The sequence below is a fragment of the Humulus lupulus genome, chromosome 9 (genome assembly GCF_963169125.1).
Source record: "Humulus lupulus chromosome 9, drHumLupu1.1, whole genome shotgun sequence".
In the NCBI taxonomy this organism is placed as follows: domain Eukaryota; kingdom Viridiplantae; phylum Streptophyta; class Magnoliopsida; order Rosales; family Cannabaceae; genus Humulus; species Humulus lupulus.
In genome coordinates, this window is record NC_084801.1 from 41,670,632 (window position 1) to 41,685,570 (window position 14,939).

General features: G+C 35.8%; 1 non-coding gene across 1 annotated transcript; it reads right to left on the reverse strand.

The window, feature by feature from the left end:
* Positions 1-1,307: 1,307 nt before the first annotated feature.
* LOC133802761 (small nucleolar RNA R71) lies at positions 1,308-1,414 on the reverse strand. Its single transcript, XR_009877508.1, has one exon. It is a non-coding gene; the product is annotated as a small nucleolar RNA R71 (small nucleolar RNA).
* Positions 1,415-14,939: the final 13,525 nt, after the last annotated feature.

The following is a 14,939-nucleotide window of genomic DNA, read 5'->3' on the forward strand; positions in this document are numbered from 1 at the left end:
AGTTGGATGTCGGAGGTCTGTCCAAGCGGCTAGGCCTGGACCGATTACCCCGGCGGGACTTACGAGTCACGCCTTGCCTCTTTCCGACGTTAGCGTCGGTTGTAAGAGGGGGTAGTCGGGCCAACACCTCCTTAATCTGCTGACTAGCTTTTGCCAGTTGCCTCCTCAGCTGAGCGTTCTCCATCTCTACTGCCGTGTAAAAATCCGGGTTCGGATTAGGTGGTCGGGGTGCCGAACTTCCAGTGTCATCCTGGCCCACCGGCTGCTTTCCCGGCTGCTGCTGGACTTCAGGATTTTGCTCACCGGAGATGGCGGCATGATGAGCCTCCTGCCCATCATGTTGTTCCGCCTCGTTATCGTGTCTTGATCGAGTGGTCACCATAGTTAGATGTTTGCGATAGCACCAATCTAACTAGCTCTCAATGAAAGCACCAAACTGTTGACGCGGTTCTTTGCCAACAGGTAATTAAGAAAATAAGAGAAAGAGATTAGTGCTTAATAATGAACCAAAATAGATAAATGATCTTTTAATGGACTGATGACACCACTACGTTTTTAGGTGGTTCAAAGGTTAAAATCCTTCTACTCCACCAGCCAATATTATTGCTATATTTCTGGTATTCTTTACAGGGTATTTCATTACACAATAGAATCCAACCCCTTCCAACTCCTAGGGTCTCCATATTTATAGGAGAGGGCACCTGGGAGTTGGTAAGGGGGGTCATACCGTGACCCCCTTCCCCATCATGTCACTTCTGTGACATTCATGATTAAATCCTAAAACCTGACAAATGAAGTGTGGTCTAATCAATAGGTAAAGGGGATAATGGGCCGCACAGCCCAACCCAGTCGTGGGTGCCTGAATACGCACGTTCATGCTGCGTGTCCGAGAAGTCAGGGATATATCAGACACGTGATGTCTGACATATGCACGTTTACATTGCATGGTTGACTTTATAAAAGTCATAGCTTCCAACTCCAGCTCGTACCACAAGCTGGATGCCTCCCGGACCTGCGGCCTTCATAGTCCTGACTCGGTCCTTAAGTAATCTGGGCGAACCCTTGGCTACCTCGAGCTAAAGAGGTAGTACCTGACGACGGCAACTCCGGTCATGGGGTATCCACGTGGCTGATATAATTAGGCCATATCTCAGCTCGCTAATAGCCCGTTGGAAAATCAGGGCGTACACTCTCTCAAAGACAAAGCAAAAAGCTAGTTGTATTCCTTAAGGCCTAGATCTATCGAAACATGGGATGAAATGACAAAAGCATTCTTTGCCAAATATTTTCCGCCCCATAAGACTAGCAGCCTTAAGAGGCAAATCTCTACCTTCATCCAGAAAGACCATGAAACTTTCCATCAGGTCTGGGAGAGGTTTAGAGATTTGATAAATCAATGCCCACATCATGAATACGAAAGCTAGCGTCTAATCACTATTTCTATGATAGTCTCACAATCGAACAAAGACAATTCGTACAAATGATGTGCAATGGCGAATTCCTTCAAAAAGATCCCGATGAAGCTTTCGAGTACCTCGACGATCTCGCTGAAAATTCCTACACATGGAATGGACTGAGTCCTATGGACAAGCCACGATCAACTTGAATCTACCAATTAAGGGAAGAGGACAATGTCAAAAGCCAAATTGAATCATTGAGACAACAATTCGAGGCTTTCAAATCTCAAGAAGGTAGAGGAATCCTTATGGCTGCAAAGGTAGAGACACAAGATCCATGCTTCATATGTGGAGGGACGGAACATCAACCGCAAGAGTGCCCAACTCTTGGTGAGTTAAGAGGAGGAAATGAGGAACAATGCAATGCTTTAGGGGTTTACAAGAAGCCTTATAACCCTTTCTCAAACACTTACAATCCCGGTTGGCGCAACCATCCAAATTTCAGCTGGAAGGATTCAAACCAAGCATCTGGAAGCCAATGGAGACCTGAGCAGCAACAACTGCCAAAAGCATACATTGCTCCTCAAAATAACATGCAGTCAAGTAATTCTCTTGAGAATACTTTGCAAATGCTTGCGCAAACACAAATAGCCTCAACTCAAGAGCTCAAATCTTGTTTCACACAAATGGTAGAGGAAATGAAAGACATGAAAATCCAAATGACAAAGCTAAACACTACTTTGGAAATTCAAGAGCATGGTAGACTTCCCGCTCAACCTCTAATCCATCAAAAAGGGCAACACATGGCACAAACCTCCTCTTCTGCAGATACAAATTTCAAAGAGGTTATTGCCATCACTACTCGAAGTGGTCAAAGTACGGTTTCACCATTAACTAAGACAACGAGTACGTCAATGCCTACTCCAGAGGAAGATGTGCCAATAAGCATTCCAGTAAAGGCGCCCTTTCCTCAAGCTTTGAAATCTACTAGAAAGGTACTTGAAAATCATGGTGAAATCCTAGACCTTTTAACACAAGTGAAGATCAACTTGCCATTGTTGCATGTGATCAAAGAAGTGCCACCTCATGCCAAGGTTATCAAGGATTTGTGCACCGTTAAAAGAAAGCACCATGTCAAGAAAATTGCATTCTTGGCAGAACAAGCTAGCGAGGTAATTGACTGCAAGACACCGCCAAAATACAAAGATCCTGGCTGTCCCACCATCTCATGCCAAATTGGGGAGCAGGAAGTTGGTCAAGCCCTTCTAGACTTAGGAGCAAGTTTAAATCTCATGCCATATTCAATATACTTGCAATTAGGTCTAGGAGAACTCAAGCCCACATCCATGGTCCTACAACTGGCTGATCGATCAGTTAAGAAACCTCGGGGAATAGTAGAAGACGTTCTGATTCAAAATGAAAAATTCTATTACCCTGTTGATTTTCTCATCTTTAACACTCAATCTAAAGTGAGTATAGATTCCAAAATTCCCATCATTCTCGGTAGACCTTTCCTCGCAATAGAAAATGCACTCATTAACTGTAGGATGGTCTCATGAAAATCTCTTCAGGAACATGACTCTAGAAGTGAATATTTTCCATATCAGCAAACAACCACCTGATAACGATGAGTGTTTCCAATCATCACTACAACAAATTTGATATACAATGACTCCCTACAATGTCTTACACCATTGGTGTAAGACATTAAAACTTATCAGGGGTTTTAAATGTCTAATGGTGTACGACATTGAAAGTTTATATTAATGGCTACAATTGGAAGACATTAAAAATGGTGGAAGACGTTGGAAATAGGCTGGGGAAGTGGTCATGGGTACATCCAACGTCTCCCACTGGGAGACGTTGGATGTACCCCCGTATACATCCAACGTCTCCCACTGAGAGACGTGGGACACGTGGCACGTCTCCCAGTGGGAGACGTTGGATGTCCCCCTGCTAATTTAATCACCCAATGCCTTCTTCTTCCTCTCATTCGAACCAAAGAGCAAACTAGAGAGAAAAAAACACAAGAAGGGGGCTGCATTTTTAGGGTTTTAAAGGTAAGTTTTTTTTTAATTTTCTTGCTTTTTAGTTAATTATTTGGTAAAAAAATCATAGGTTTAGTATTAGGATGAGTAATATACATGATTTTGTGTTAATTTTTCATTTTATGCATTATTTTATATACATTGTAGGATTAGTTTTTCATGAATGTGATATGACTTTTTATGGAGTAGTTAATGAAATTTGGGAGTTAGATTATATCACAACTCGAGTACCTGTTTTCTTTTGTGATTGGGTGAAAAGTGACAGCAGCATAATATATGAAGATTTTGGTTTCACATTAGTTAATCTAAAACAAATTGGGCACAAATCTGATCGATTTATATTAGCTTCACAAGCGAAACAAGTATTTTATGTGAATGATCCTTTAGACAACCAATGGTCAATTGTTCTTCCAACGCAAACAAGAGAATGGAACATTAAAGATGGTGATTTACATGATATACCTCTCGAAGAAGAACTTGTCACATTCACCGCAATAGAAGATAATGACGAAGTTAATGATGATTGTATTTGTTTCCGTGAAAACGGTGAAGGATTATGGGTTGATGATAATGGGTCTTGAGGTACCATTTAATAGGTTTCATATGTTTATGATATGTGAAATTTTTAGTTTCATCTTTTGGTTTCATCATTTTGTTTCATCTTTTGATTATTAGTGTCCAAAATTGTTATAATAATGATATTTATGTTTCACAGATGGAGGCTGATCCTTTTGGTGGTAGTTCTGATGAGGGGGAGCAACGCCCTCATTCTCAACCAATGGAACAAGAAAATAAAACTGTGAGAGGACGTACATGGATGTCTAAAAACACCAAAAAAAGGAGTGAAGGACATCTTACTCGTGTTGAATACAATGAGTATGGTCAACTAGTGGGTGAATCTAGAAGTAATGTTTCATCACAGCTTGGAGCAATTGTTCGAGCAACTGTGTCCATCAACATTAACAGTTGGAACGATGTTAGTGTGGTGGATAAAAATAAAATATGGGACACAATGAAGGTATAATTTTATTAATTATATTTCATTTAATGTTTTTAAAATATATATTATTTTGATAATATGCTTCTTATTACTTTCAAACTTGCAGAAAACTTTTGATTTAGACCCCAAACAAAAGAAATAGATGTTGAAGGATGCGGGAAAGTACTTCCGAAATTGGAAGACTAATCTTACAAGGGTACACGTTTACGACGCTTTGAAAAAATACCCAAATGAGTTCCCGCCAGCTATGCCGTTTGGATTTGAGAATGCATAACTTTGGATGAATGGTTAAAGTTTGTGAACTCAAGATTAACTCCCGAGTGGTAAAGAAAGAGAGAGGAGATGCAAAATTATCGAGCATTGAATAAATACAATCACAACCTCTCTAGAGGAGGCTATGTGCGTATTGAAGAGATGTTAATGGAACAAAGTGCGAAAAGTCTGACTGAACTTGATAGGGCAGACTTATGGAGCATGGGTCGTCGAAATGCAAAAGGAGAGCTAGTTGGAGAGGCCTCTGAGATTCAAAAAAATATTGTAATATTTAATAATGTTGATATATCAAATTATTAGCTTATATATATAACTTTCTGTGAATATTGTTTCACAGGATCATTATCGGCAACTCCAAGCTGAGGGTAAATGGGAACCTGATGGCCCTGATGATGTGCTGACGAGGGCGTTGGGGCACTTCTGAGCCTCGAGGACGTGTTAGGGCTGGAGGACACGGTGTGTCCCGCTCAGTATACTGGAATACTCCAACACCTACCTCAACAAAAAATAAATCAAAAGCCTCTTCTTCGAATGACGAAATTAGAAAGGAGTTTGAAGAAAGATTTCGAAAACAAGAAGAAGAGCATCGTCAACAAGCACAACGCCTAGAAGAGCGCCTTCAGCAACAAGATGAGCTCTTGAGAAAATTATTGGCCCAACAGAGCGGGTCAGGATCTAACGTTGGAGTCCCACCAGCGCCATCATCATACTATGTGCCCGACCCACCAGTGCCACCAGCGCAGGCGTCCTACTATACTCCAGACCCAGTAGTGCCTCAAGCAGAACACCACATTATTGCACCACAACCGCTTTTGCAAGAGGTAATTAAACTTTCTTGAATATTTTGAAACCAAATAAATTTCTTTACTACTTCAACATGATTATTTGTATATAATATGTTTCTTACGCAGGGCCGAGCATGCCAATTAGCAATTGGTTCGCTTTCAAACATTTTTGCATCAGGTAAACTCATTGAAAGAGAGGCAGGCAACAACTTCCAAGTTATGATTATGAGTGTTCTTAAGCCAACTTGTCCTCTCCCTTTTGCATATCCTGATTTGGACATGTACATAGTTGCTCAGGCCATTGGGACGCCAATAGCGTGGCCTAAGGATTTTGTCATTATATCTGAAGATGTATATCATGAGGTGATGCCAAATTTTTACATAATTATCTTTACAATTCTATATTTGTTTGCAATTTTTTTAATTGTTGATATTATTGTATACAGACTCCCTCTACAAGTAGGACCAAATTACAACGACCAAGAGCTCCATCAACACAACAACCTCGAGAAAGAAGACGACAACAAACTCCTCCAACACAATTGGCCCACACTCCATTGGAACGATTACACAATATCGTATCTCATTGGGATGATGGCAAGTGTGTCAATCTAGGCATAGAGTCTGAAGTTTTTGATCAAGATATGTCTCACTGTTATATATTTAAGGATGACATACTTCAGTTTGCTCGAAAGGAGAAGATTGGACAAGCAGTAGTCGTCAGCTACATGAGGTATATATCTCACAAATAAGTTTGTTCATTTAATTTTCTAATTTTATTTATTCATTCATATAACATTTTTTTCGTATTTTTGTATTAGGTTCATTTACAGATATGTGGTACAACAAAGTCGTCAAAATAAGTTTTTATTTGTCAATCCTAATATCGTCGCCACTCAAGGGAGTTCATTCGACGATCGTGTTCAGAATCTGTTCAGACGTTGCAATGACGTAAAATTAAAAGAACAAGTTATGCTTGTCCCTTGGAACCATAGGTAAGTTTAAAAAGTTGTCATTTTTCCGACCCATATCAATAATTTCTTTGTTTAACATTTGAGCTATAATTTTTTGGTTTTTCTTATGCAGTGAACATTGGATGTTGCTTATTTTGGCACCATATGCATATCATGTTTATTGTTGTGATCCAGTGAATTCAGACCTAAATAACCATGAGGAGATTGTATCAGTGATCGTCAGCGCTTTCAATCTTTTTTTCTCTATGAATCTTCCTGATGTCGAGATCCCTGATACTCTACGCATTAAGCAACCTCAGGTAAGTAACTTCAGCAGAAATTTTTGAACATTTATAATAATTAAGTAGAATAATATGTATGCATTTTTTAATAAGTTTCAATTTAATAATGAATTACTCGTACTTTTAAATAATTAGTGTCCACACCAACCGGACAATGTGGCATGTGGATACTACTTAATGAGGATATTGAAGGATTTGATTGAACATGCGAGTCCCGGACATTACTTGAGAACGGTATTATTAATTAAAATTTACAAATTATGTTTTAAACTATAAATGTAATCAAATATTTAATTAATATATTTTACTTTATATTTTTTGCAGCTAACAAACACATCATATACAGAGGCATAAATTGATGAGTTGCGACAAGAATGAGCGACATATATGTTGCCGATAATCCAAAGTTACCGACCTTGTTGATAGGTTTATTTTTTTATTTTTTACCTCTTTCTTCATACACAATGCAATATTTGTTCACTTTGAATATGTCTAACAAATATTGTATTTCTTGTATATGTCTAACAAATATATTGTGTTTCTTGTATATGTCTAACAAATATTGTGTACTTTCAATTTAATTGATTATTAAATCAATTTAAATTAAAATTAAAATCATTTCAATTTAAATTAAAATAATTTCAATTTAATTAATTATTAAATCAAATTAAAATAATATTAATTATAAATTTATTTAATTTTTTTTTAAATGTGGGAGACTTTCAATGTCTCCCACTGGGAGACGTGGGAAGTGACTCACCTCTCTCAATGGGAGATGTTGGATGTCTCATAGGGACTTCCCACGTCTCCCATTGGGAGAGGTGAGTCACTTCCCACGTCTCCCATTAGGAGAGGTTGAAAGTCAACGTTTGACTTTCAACCTCTCCCAATGGGAGACGTGGGAAGTCTCTCACCTCTCCTATTGGGAGATGTGAGATATACACCTACAATGACCCTAGAAACAACGTCTCCCCAATTGGGAGACATTGTATACTTTCAATGTCTCCCAAATAAAGTCATAAAACTCTTATTTTCTTGTAGTGCATATTTGATCGATACACTTATTTTGGAAGAGGTCGAAGCAAAATACATGTCTAATCATTTTAATCACCTCTTCCAAATTTCAAAAAGTTCTGAGCCTGATGAGTCTAAAATCAAACCTGAAATCGTCAAACACTCACAGGCTAGAAGAACCATGTTTTGGGATCCAATCTTTGAGGAACTCTCTCAAGATCGAGAAACACCAAAACCCTCCATTGAAAAAGCTCCTCAACCAAAGTTGGCCCAACTTCCCGACGGTCTTAAGCGTGTTTTCCCGGGAGCTGACAACACTTTTCCTGTCATAATATCTTCCAAGATCAATGCCACACAAGAGCACCAACTCATTAATGTGTTGCAAGAACAAAGAGATGTATTAGGATGGACGATAGCTGACATCAAAGGTATTAGTCCATTAATTTTCTTCCATCACATTCAATTGGAAGACGGGGTTATACCACGTCGTGACCCTCAAAAAATATTGAACCCAACGATGAAGGAATTAAGGTGGAGAGTATAATTAGAGAGAAAAACATTCTTTTTCCTATTTTTCTTTCATTTCTTTTACATTTCTTTTAGTGAAAACAATGCCTATTTTAGGCTAAATTCTCTTGTGGAAAGGCTAGAGTGAAGTTCATGTTTCACATTATATTGTTAATATATTGATTCTTTATTTTGTTCTTCATTTCTATATCTTTGTTACAATTAAATTTATTCTCTTCTAATTTTTATTCTAAATTTATTAGTGTCTTTTACATAAGTCTAGTCATGCTCTTCTTATGTAATTTAGACTCTTAATTTAATTTAGGATATTTGTTATATTATATGCTTTTTACTGCATTCTTCCATTGGTATTTTGTCGCTCTAAGGTATATAATATGATAAGTTTTAAAATTAGAAGTTAGTATAATTTAATTAAATAACATATTTTAAGGTGAGCTTTATTATATATATTTTCCAATTATAATTAATGGTGTAGAATTATAGTTGAGTAGAATGAATCAATTTTATTAAACTATATATATGTTTACATGAATGGAACTTATGCCTTCCATATTTTCTTTTTGATTCTAATTCCTCGATTTTGTTTATTTAATGTTTAAAAAAATATATTCTTTTTCAAAGTTACATTATTTCAAATTTTATTATTTCTAATTTACTAATCTTTCTTTTTACTTGTATTTTACCTCTCTGTGGATACGACGTAGCCCGATTACTACTGCGACCGCTTAGGAGTTATTGGGCGATATCAGACACAACCTTCACTAGTAAAGTCAATGGTACTCTAGGAACAAGATATAGCTAAAAGGGTGAAACGGTAATTTTATTCACTTTTTATTATGAACTATTAATTGAGGATTAACATTGTATGTAATGATTATATCAATGGACACTTTATTCTTAAATAAAGTACTTAGTAAATATATGTCTATAATTATCAAGAGTTCAATCTCATATTTATAGTGGAGTAATAATGAGATTAATAAATATGATTATCTAATCAAATAACTTTGATTATTAGTCTAATATTTATTGGAGCTTGATATTATAGATCCATAGGTCCCCAGAGTGGCTCTGTCAACACCAAATCAATGTAAGAGTTGATACAAGGGTAAAACTGTAATTTAGGAATTTGAGAAGAATTTTATTATTCGAGTCAAATATACAATTATATGATAATTAAGGCTGAATAATTAATTTAGAATTAATTATTAATTTTCGAAAATATATTTATTAATTTAAATATATAATTTTTGAAATTCATACATATAAATAAATTAATTAATTTTTTGAAATTAATTATTTTATTTGAGTGGGAGAAATAAAATTGGTAAGTCAAAAATAATTTTTGATTTATTGAATTTTAAAATATGAGGATAATGATGATCATCAATTTGAATTTAAAATTTAAATTTTGAAATATGGTTGTCATCTTTTTCTTAAAAAGATAAATACCTTATTTTGTGGGAGATTGATTTTAGTTAAATAAATAAAAGAAAAATGCAATATCCCTGCAAAGGGATATATCAGTACACGCATGACACAGTCCAATGACTGTGCCATGCGTGTACCAATTGCACTGATATTGTATCAATGTTGTTTATATTTTATTAAATAATTTGAAAATAGTTTTTTCAAATTTGGTAAGTTTGATATTTACCTAAATCAAATCATATCACTATTATTATTAGGAATAATAGTGTAATAGAATAATCTCTATATAAATATGATATAGAATAATAAAAAGAAAAACACAACAACACAATACACAATTCAGAATAATTCTCAGAATTTTTATTAGACAAAAACTCTTTCTTCTTCTTCTTTATTCTAGTCATTTTTAGACCATAATAAAAGTTGTCATGTGTTGAGAAATAATTGTAATTCCTAAAATTAAACTCATGTTCTCTATGTGCCCACACACATCTTGAGGTGTAGAGAACACTCTGGAAGATCGTGGTTTGAGTACTCAAAACATTGGATATGAAGATCGATAAATATACGAAAAGATTCAAGGACACTTGATAGGCTTCAAGAGGTAATTGTTCTTGTTCTTGAATATTCATATATTTATGTATTTATATGTTATATATAAATATATTGTATATTTATATATATGTTTCATGATTAATAATATTGTATGTCAATGTTTTTGTCTGGACGTCTTGTTCATATAAATTGTATATATGAATAATGAAATTTTTTTATTGTTGTACCCAATGAGCCCACCACGCCCATTTCGCTGTGTGCTCTGAATGTTTTTCCAACAGTTGGTTAGGTTAGCTTTTGTAGTGATTTATAGTGTGTTTTAGGGAGACTTTAAGTCTTTAAGTCATGTTTTGTGCTGTATTATGCTTGCTTTTGCTAATGTTTTCAGGACTATGCGGGAACTAAGGGAATGCAGTGGATTATGGAGAAATCGTGCAATTCTGAGTGCAAAGGGCCCACTGATAAATGAGGTTTAGGCTCATTTATGGTCTAGCTTTTAGGAAGGTTTTCATTAGAGTATGGCTATTTTATTGCAGAATTATGCTTGTTTGTTCATGTTTCAGGTTTTTGATGCTAAGATGGTGAAAAGAGTGGAATGAAGTGAAAGTGGAAGAAAATTGAGTTATTTTGGAGAAAATCGAGTCATTCGGGAGCAAGAAGTCCGAGTAATGTTTCTGTGAATAGTGCTACAGCGCTATCATAATGGCACTACAACGCTAGAAAGAAGACTTCAAGGCTTGTGTTTCTGTAAGTAGCGCTACAAAACAAGCACTACAACGCTTGAAGGGTCTGAAGATTAGCGCCCCAGCACTAGAATACTAACGCTACAACACTAGTACCTCAATTTTTTATGCAATTTGACTCTGTTAATGACGCTACAGCGCCCAAAACCTAGCGCTACAGTGCTATCGACGCGGTTTTAAGATTTTTTAGCCACTTTTAGAAGGACAAAATGATATTTTCACTTGGGAGCATCGAAAAACTAGTTAAGGGACATTATTCTGCGAATTTAGGAGGCAGTTTTAGTTTTATGAACACTAGATTTAGAAAAGACTGATGTAATTAGATTTCTTTTTCTGGTTTATGAATTTCTAGATTTCTTCTTCATCTAAATTCTTTAGGTTATTTTCTATGATCAATTATTTGAATTTTATTGTCATTATGTTATCTATGAACTAAATATTTTATCTAGGGATTAATGTAGTCACTTGAATTTCAGTATAAATGTTACTATGGTGTTTTATTGATACTTCTTCTCTATTCTAATTTATATGATGTTTTCTTAATGCTACTAAATACTTGATCACTATTTACTTGATTTAATGGTTTTGATTCAAAATTTGAAAGATGAGAATTGAATATGCTATCATTATATAGACATAGGTTGAATATTGGACAAAAGTACCTGTATGACTTGTGTAGTAATTAGGTTTCCATGCTTAATGCCTTCTATATGTTTAAGTTTATCACAGAAATGTAGAAAACATGTATATAGACTGAGATCTTATATCTTGAAAAAGAATAGGAATCAATTATGTTAACATACTATTAGAATAGGAAGAAGAGATTTAGAATTGATTAGTAAAATTAATAGAATGAAAAGTTGATGAAATTAATTCCTAGGCTTTTTATTATTGATTATTAATTCGTTGATTTATTATTTAGTTTACAATTATTTAAATTGTGTTCATAGTTTAGAATTATTCATCTTTATTTTAATCACCAAATAGAAAGTGAAAAACGATTATTGGTAATTGGTTAATAGTCTCTGTGGGGCGATCTCTGTTCTTACAGACTTTATTACTTGACATGACTACATATACTTGCGTACAGATTTCACAGATCAAGTTTTTAGTGCTGTTGGCGGGGACTAATAATCAATATCAAATATAATTGTTTTTCGATCTACTTTGATCTTAATTTAACATTTTCTAAATCGAGTTGCTTTTAAATTTCTCAATTTCAGGTGAACTATTTTATGCGACGTAAGGGTTCGAAAATACTAGTACCCGTTGATCCTGAGATTGAGAAGACCTGCAAAAGAGAAAGAAAAGACTTGAAAAGATGGCCCAGAACGTCAATAATGTTGCTAATAACAATCTGAATCAAGGTAATGCGGGGAACACTGCAGCTGAGGCAGACTTACCCCTGAGGGACTACGTACTCCCTACTGTTACAGGGGTACATTCTAGTATTCACTCACCTACTATGGAGGCGGACAATTTTAAGATCAAGCCTTCGATTATCCAAATGGTTTAGAATTGCGTTCAGTTTGGGGGGCTACCTAATGAGGATCCAAACCTCCCAACTTTTTGGAGTTATGTGATACTTTCGAAATGAACGAAGTAAGTAATGATGCAATCCGTTTGAGGTTATTTTCGTTTTTGTTGAGAGACAGAGCTAAAAGTTGGTTGATTTCGCTGCAAGAGAATTCCATTGCGACATGGGAAGACCTTGCTCAAAAATTTCTCGCTAAGTATTTTCCTCTTGCTAAATCAACACGGATTAGAGGTGAAATAAATAATTTCTGTCAATTTGAGGGGGAATTGTTATATGACACTTGGGAAAGGTTTAAAGAGCTACTTCAAAAATGTCTACATCATGGTATAGTGAAATGGATATTGGTGCACACTTTCTATAATGGACTGAGGGGAAACACAAGGACAATAATTGATGCAGCAGCAGGTGGAGTATTTATGAGCAAAAGTGCTAATGAAGCTTATGAGCTTTTAGAGGAGATGGCCATGAATAATTATAATTGGCCAACTGAGCGAGAAAATAAGAAGGCGGCAGGAGTTCTAGAAGTTGATCCTATTGCTATGCTCACTGCTCAAATTGCTTCGCTAACGAAACAAATGAAACAACAAAACAACATTTCAGGTCAAGCGATGCAACTACAACCCTTCCCTATCAGTTGTGAGACATGTGGAGGCCCTCATCACTTTCATCAATGTCTAGCGACGAGTTCTTATTCGGTAGATGATATCCCACTTGAACAGGTTCAAGCCATTGGTAATTTCCCAAGGCAACCGAATAACAACCCATACCCTAACACTTATACTCCAGCATATAAGAACCAATCAAATTTGTCATGAAGTAATAATCAAGGGCACCAACCATAGTACCATCCAAATCCACCTCAATATCCTCCAAATAGACCATCTTATGGGCTAAACCCAAGACCCTTTTATGATACTCAAAGGCCACAAATGTCACAACATCAACAACCATCGCCTCAAATGACTAAACCAGAGGTATTTGCTGATTCATTGAGCCAATTTATGACGAAAACCAAATCCTCTATTCGGAGCTTAGAAACACAAGTTGGCCAACTTGCAAAGTTAATGGTGGATCATAATCAAGGGGCTTTACCTAGTTCAACAGAGGTAAATCCTAAAGAGCAATGTAATGTAATATCCTTGAGGAGTGGGACTAAGTATGAGGAGCCTACAGTAGAAAACAAGGGCAAGAAGATAGAGGATCAACATGTCACTAGTCCATCACAAGAGGAGGTTACTGAAGACCTTCCAAAGAAAGATAAGCAAAAATACACCGAGCCTCCACCAAAAATTCCATATCCTCAACGGTTCCAAAAGGCTAATCTTGGCAAACAATTTTCTAAATTTTTGGATATCTTTCGAAAACTACACATTAATATCCCTTTTGTAGAGGCTTTAGAACAAATGCCAAGTTATGTGACGTTTATGAAAGAAATTTTGTCAAGAAAGAGGAAATTAGAGGATTATGAGACAGTTGCATTAACTGAAGAGTGCGGCGCAATACTTCAGAAGGAACTACCTCCAAAGCTTAAAGATCCTAGTAGTTTCAATATCCCATGTTCTATAGGGGGTTTAGTAGAAACAAAGGCTTTATGTGATTTAGGGGCCAGTGTGAATTCGATGCCTCTATCAATCTTTCAAAAGTTGAATTTGGGAGAAGCTCGGCCAAGTACGGTATCTTTACAGATGGCAGATAGATCAGTTAATCACCCTCTTGGAGTGATTGAGGACGTATTGGTAAAAGTGGGTAAATTCATCTTTCCTATGCACTTTATTATTTTAGATATGGAGGAAGATGAAAATATTCCAATAATACTTGGAAGGCCATTCTTAGCGACAGGTAGGGCTTTAATTGATGTACAAAAGGTGAATTAAAGCTGCAAGTGCAAAAAGAGTAAGTTATATTTAAAGTTTTTGCAACAATAGAAATGCCAACTTGTTGTAGAGTTGAAGTGGTAAACCAAGAAGGGAACAAGTTGGAAGTCTCTAAGAAAAGCTCCATAGTTAAAACCGAAATGAGAAAGGGATGTAACCGGTTAAAAAATTACTTTAATGAAAGGATTCGAATGTTTTATGAGCGAGGGAAAGTTCCGATAATTTCTAATCACAAGAAACGAGGGCCAACTCATGATATTGTGGCTCTAAAAGATGTGAGGGGAGGACTTGATTCGAGTTGATTATGAATGAAAACAAGAGTCCTGCTAAAAGACGTTAAAGACAGCGCTCTTAAGTGGCATTCCTATGTTTATTTTTAAATTTATGTTATCTGTTTTTGTTTTTCTTTTTATTGGAACAATGTTTTTAGAGATTTTGTTTTAGTTGTTTTTAGTTTTATTTTGGAAAAATTGTGTTGTAACTCGTAACCGGTGAAAAA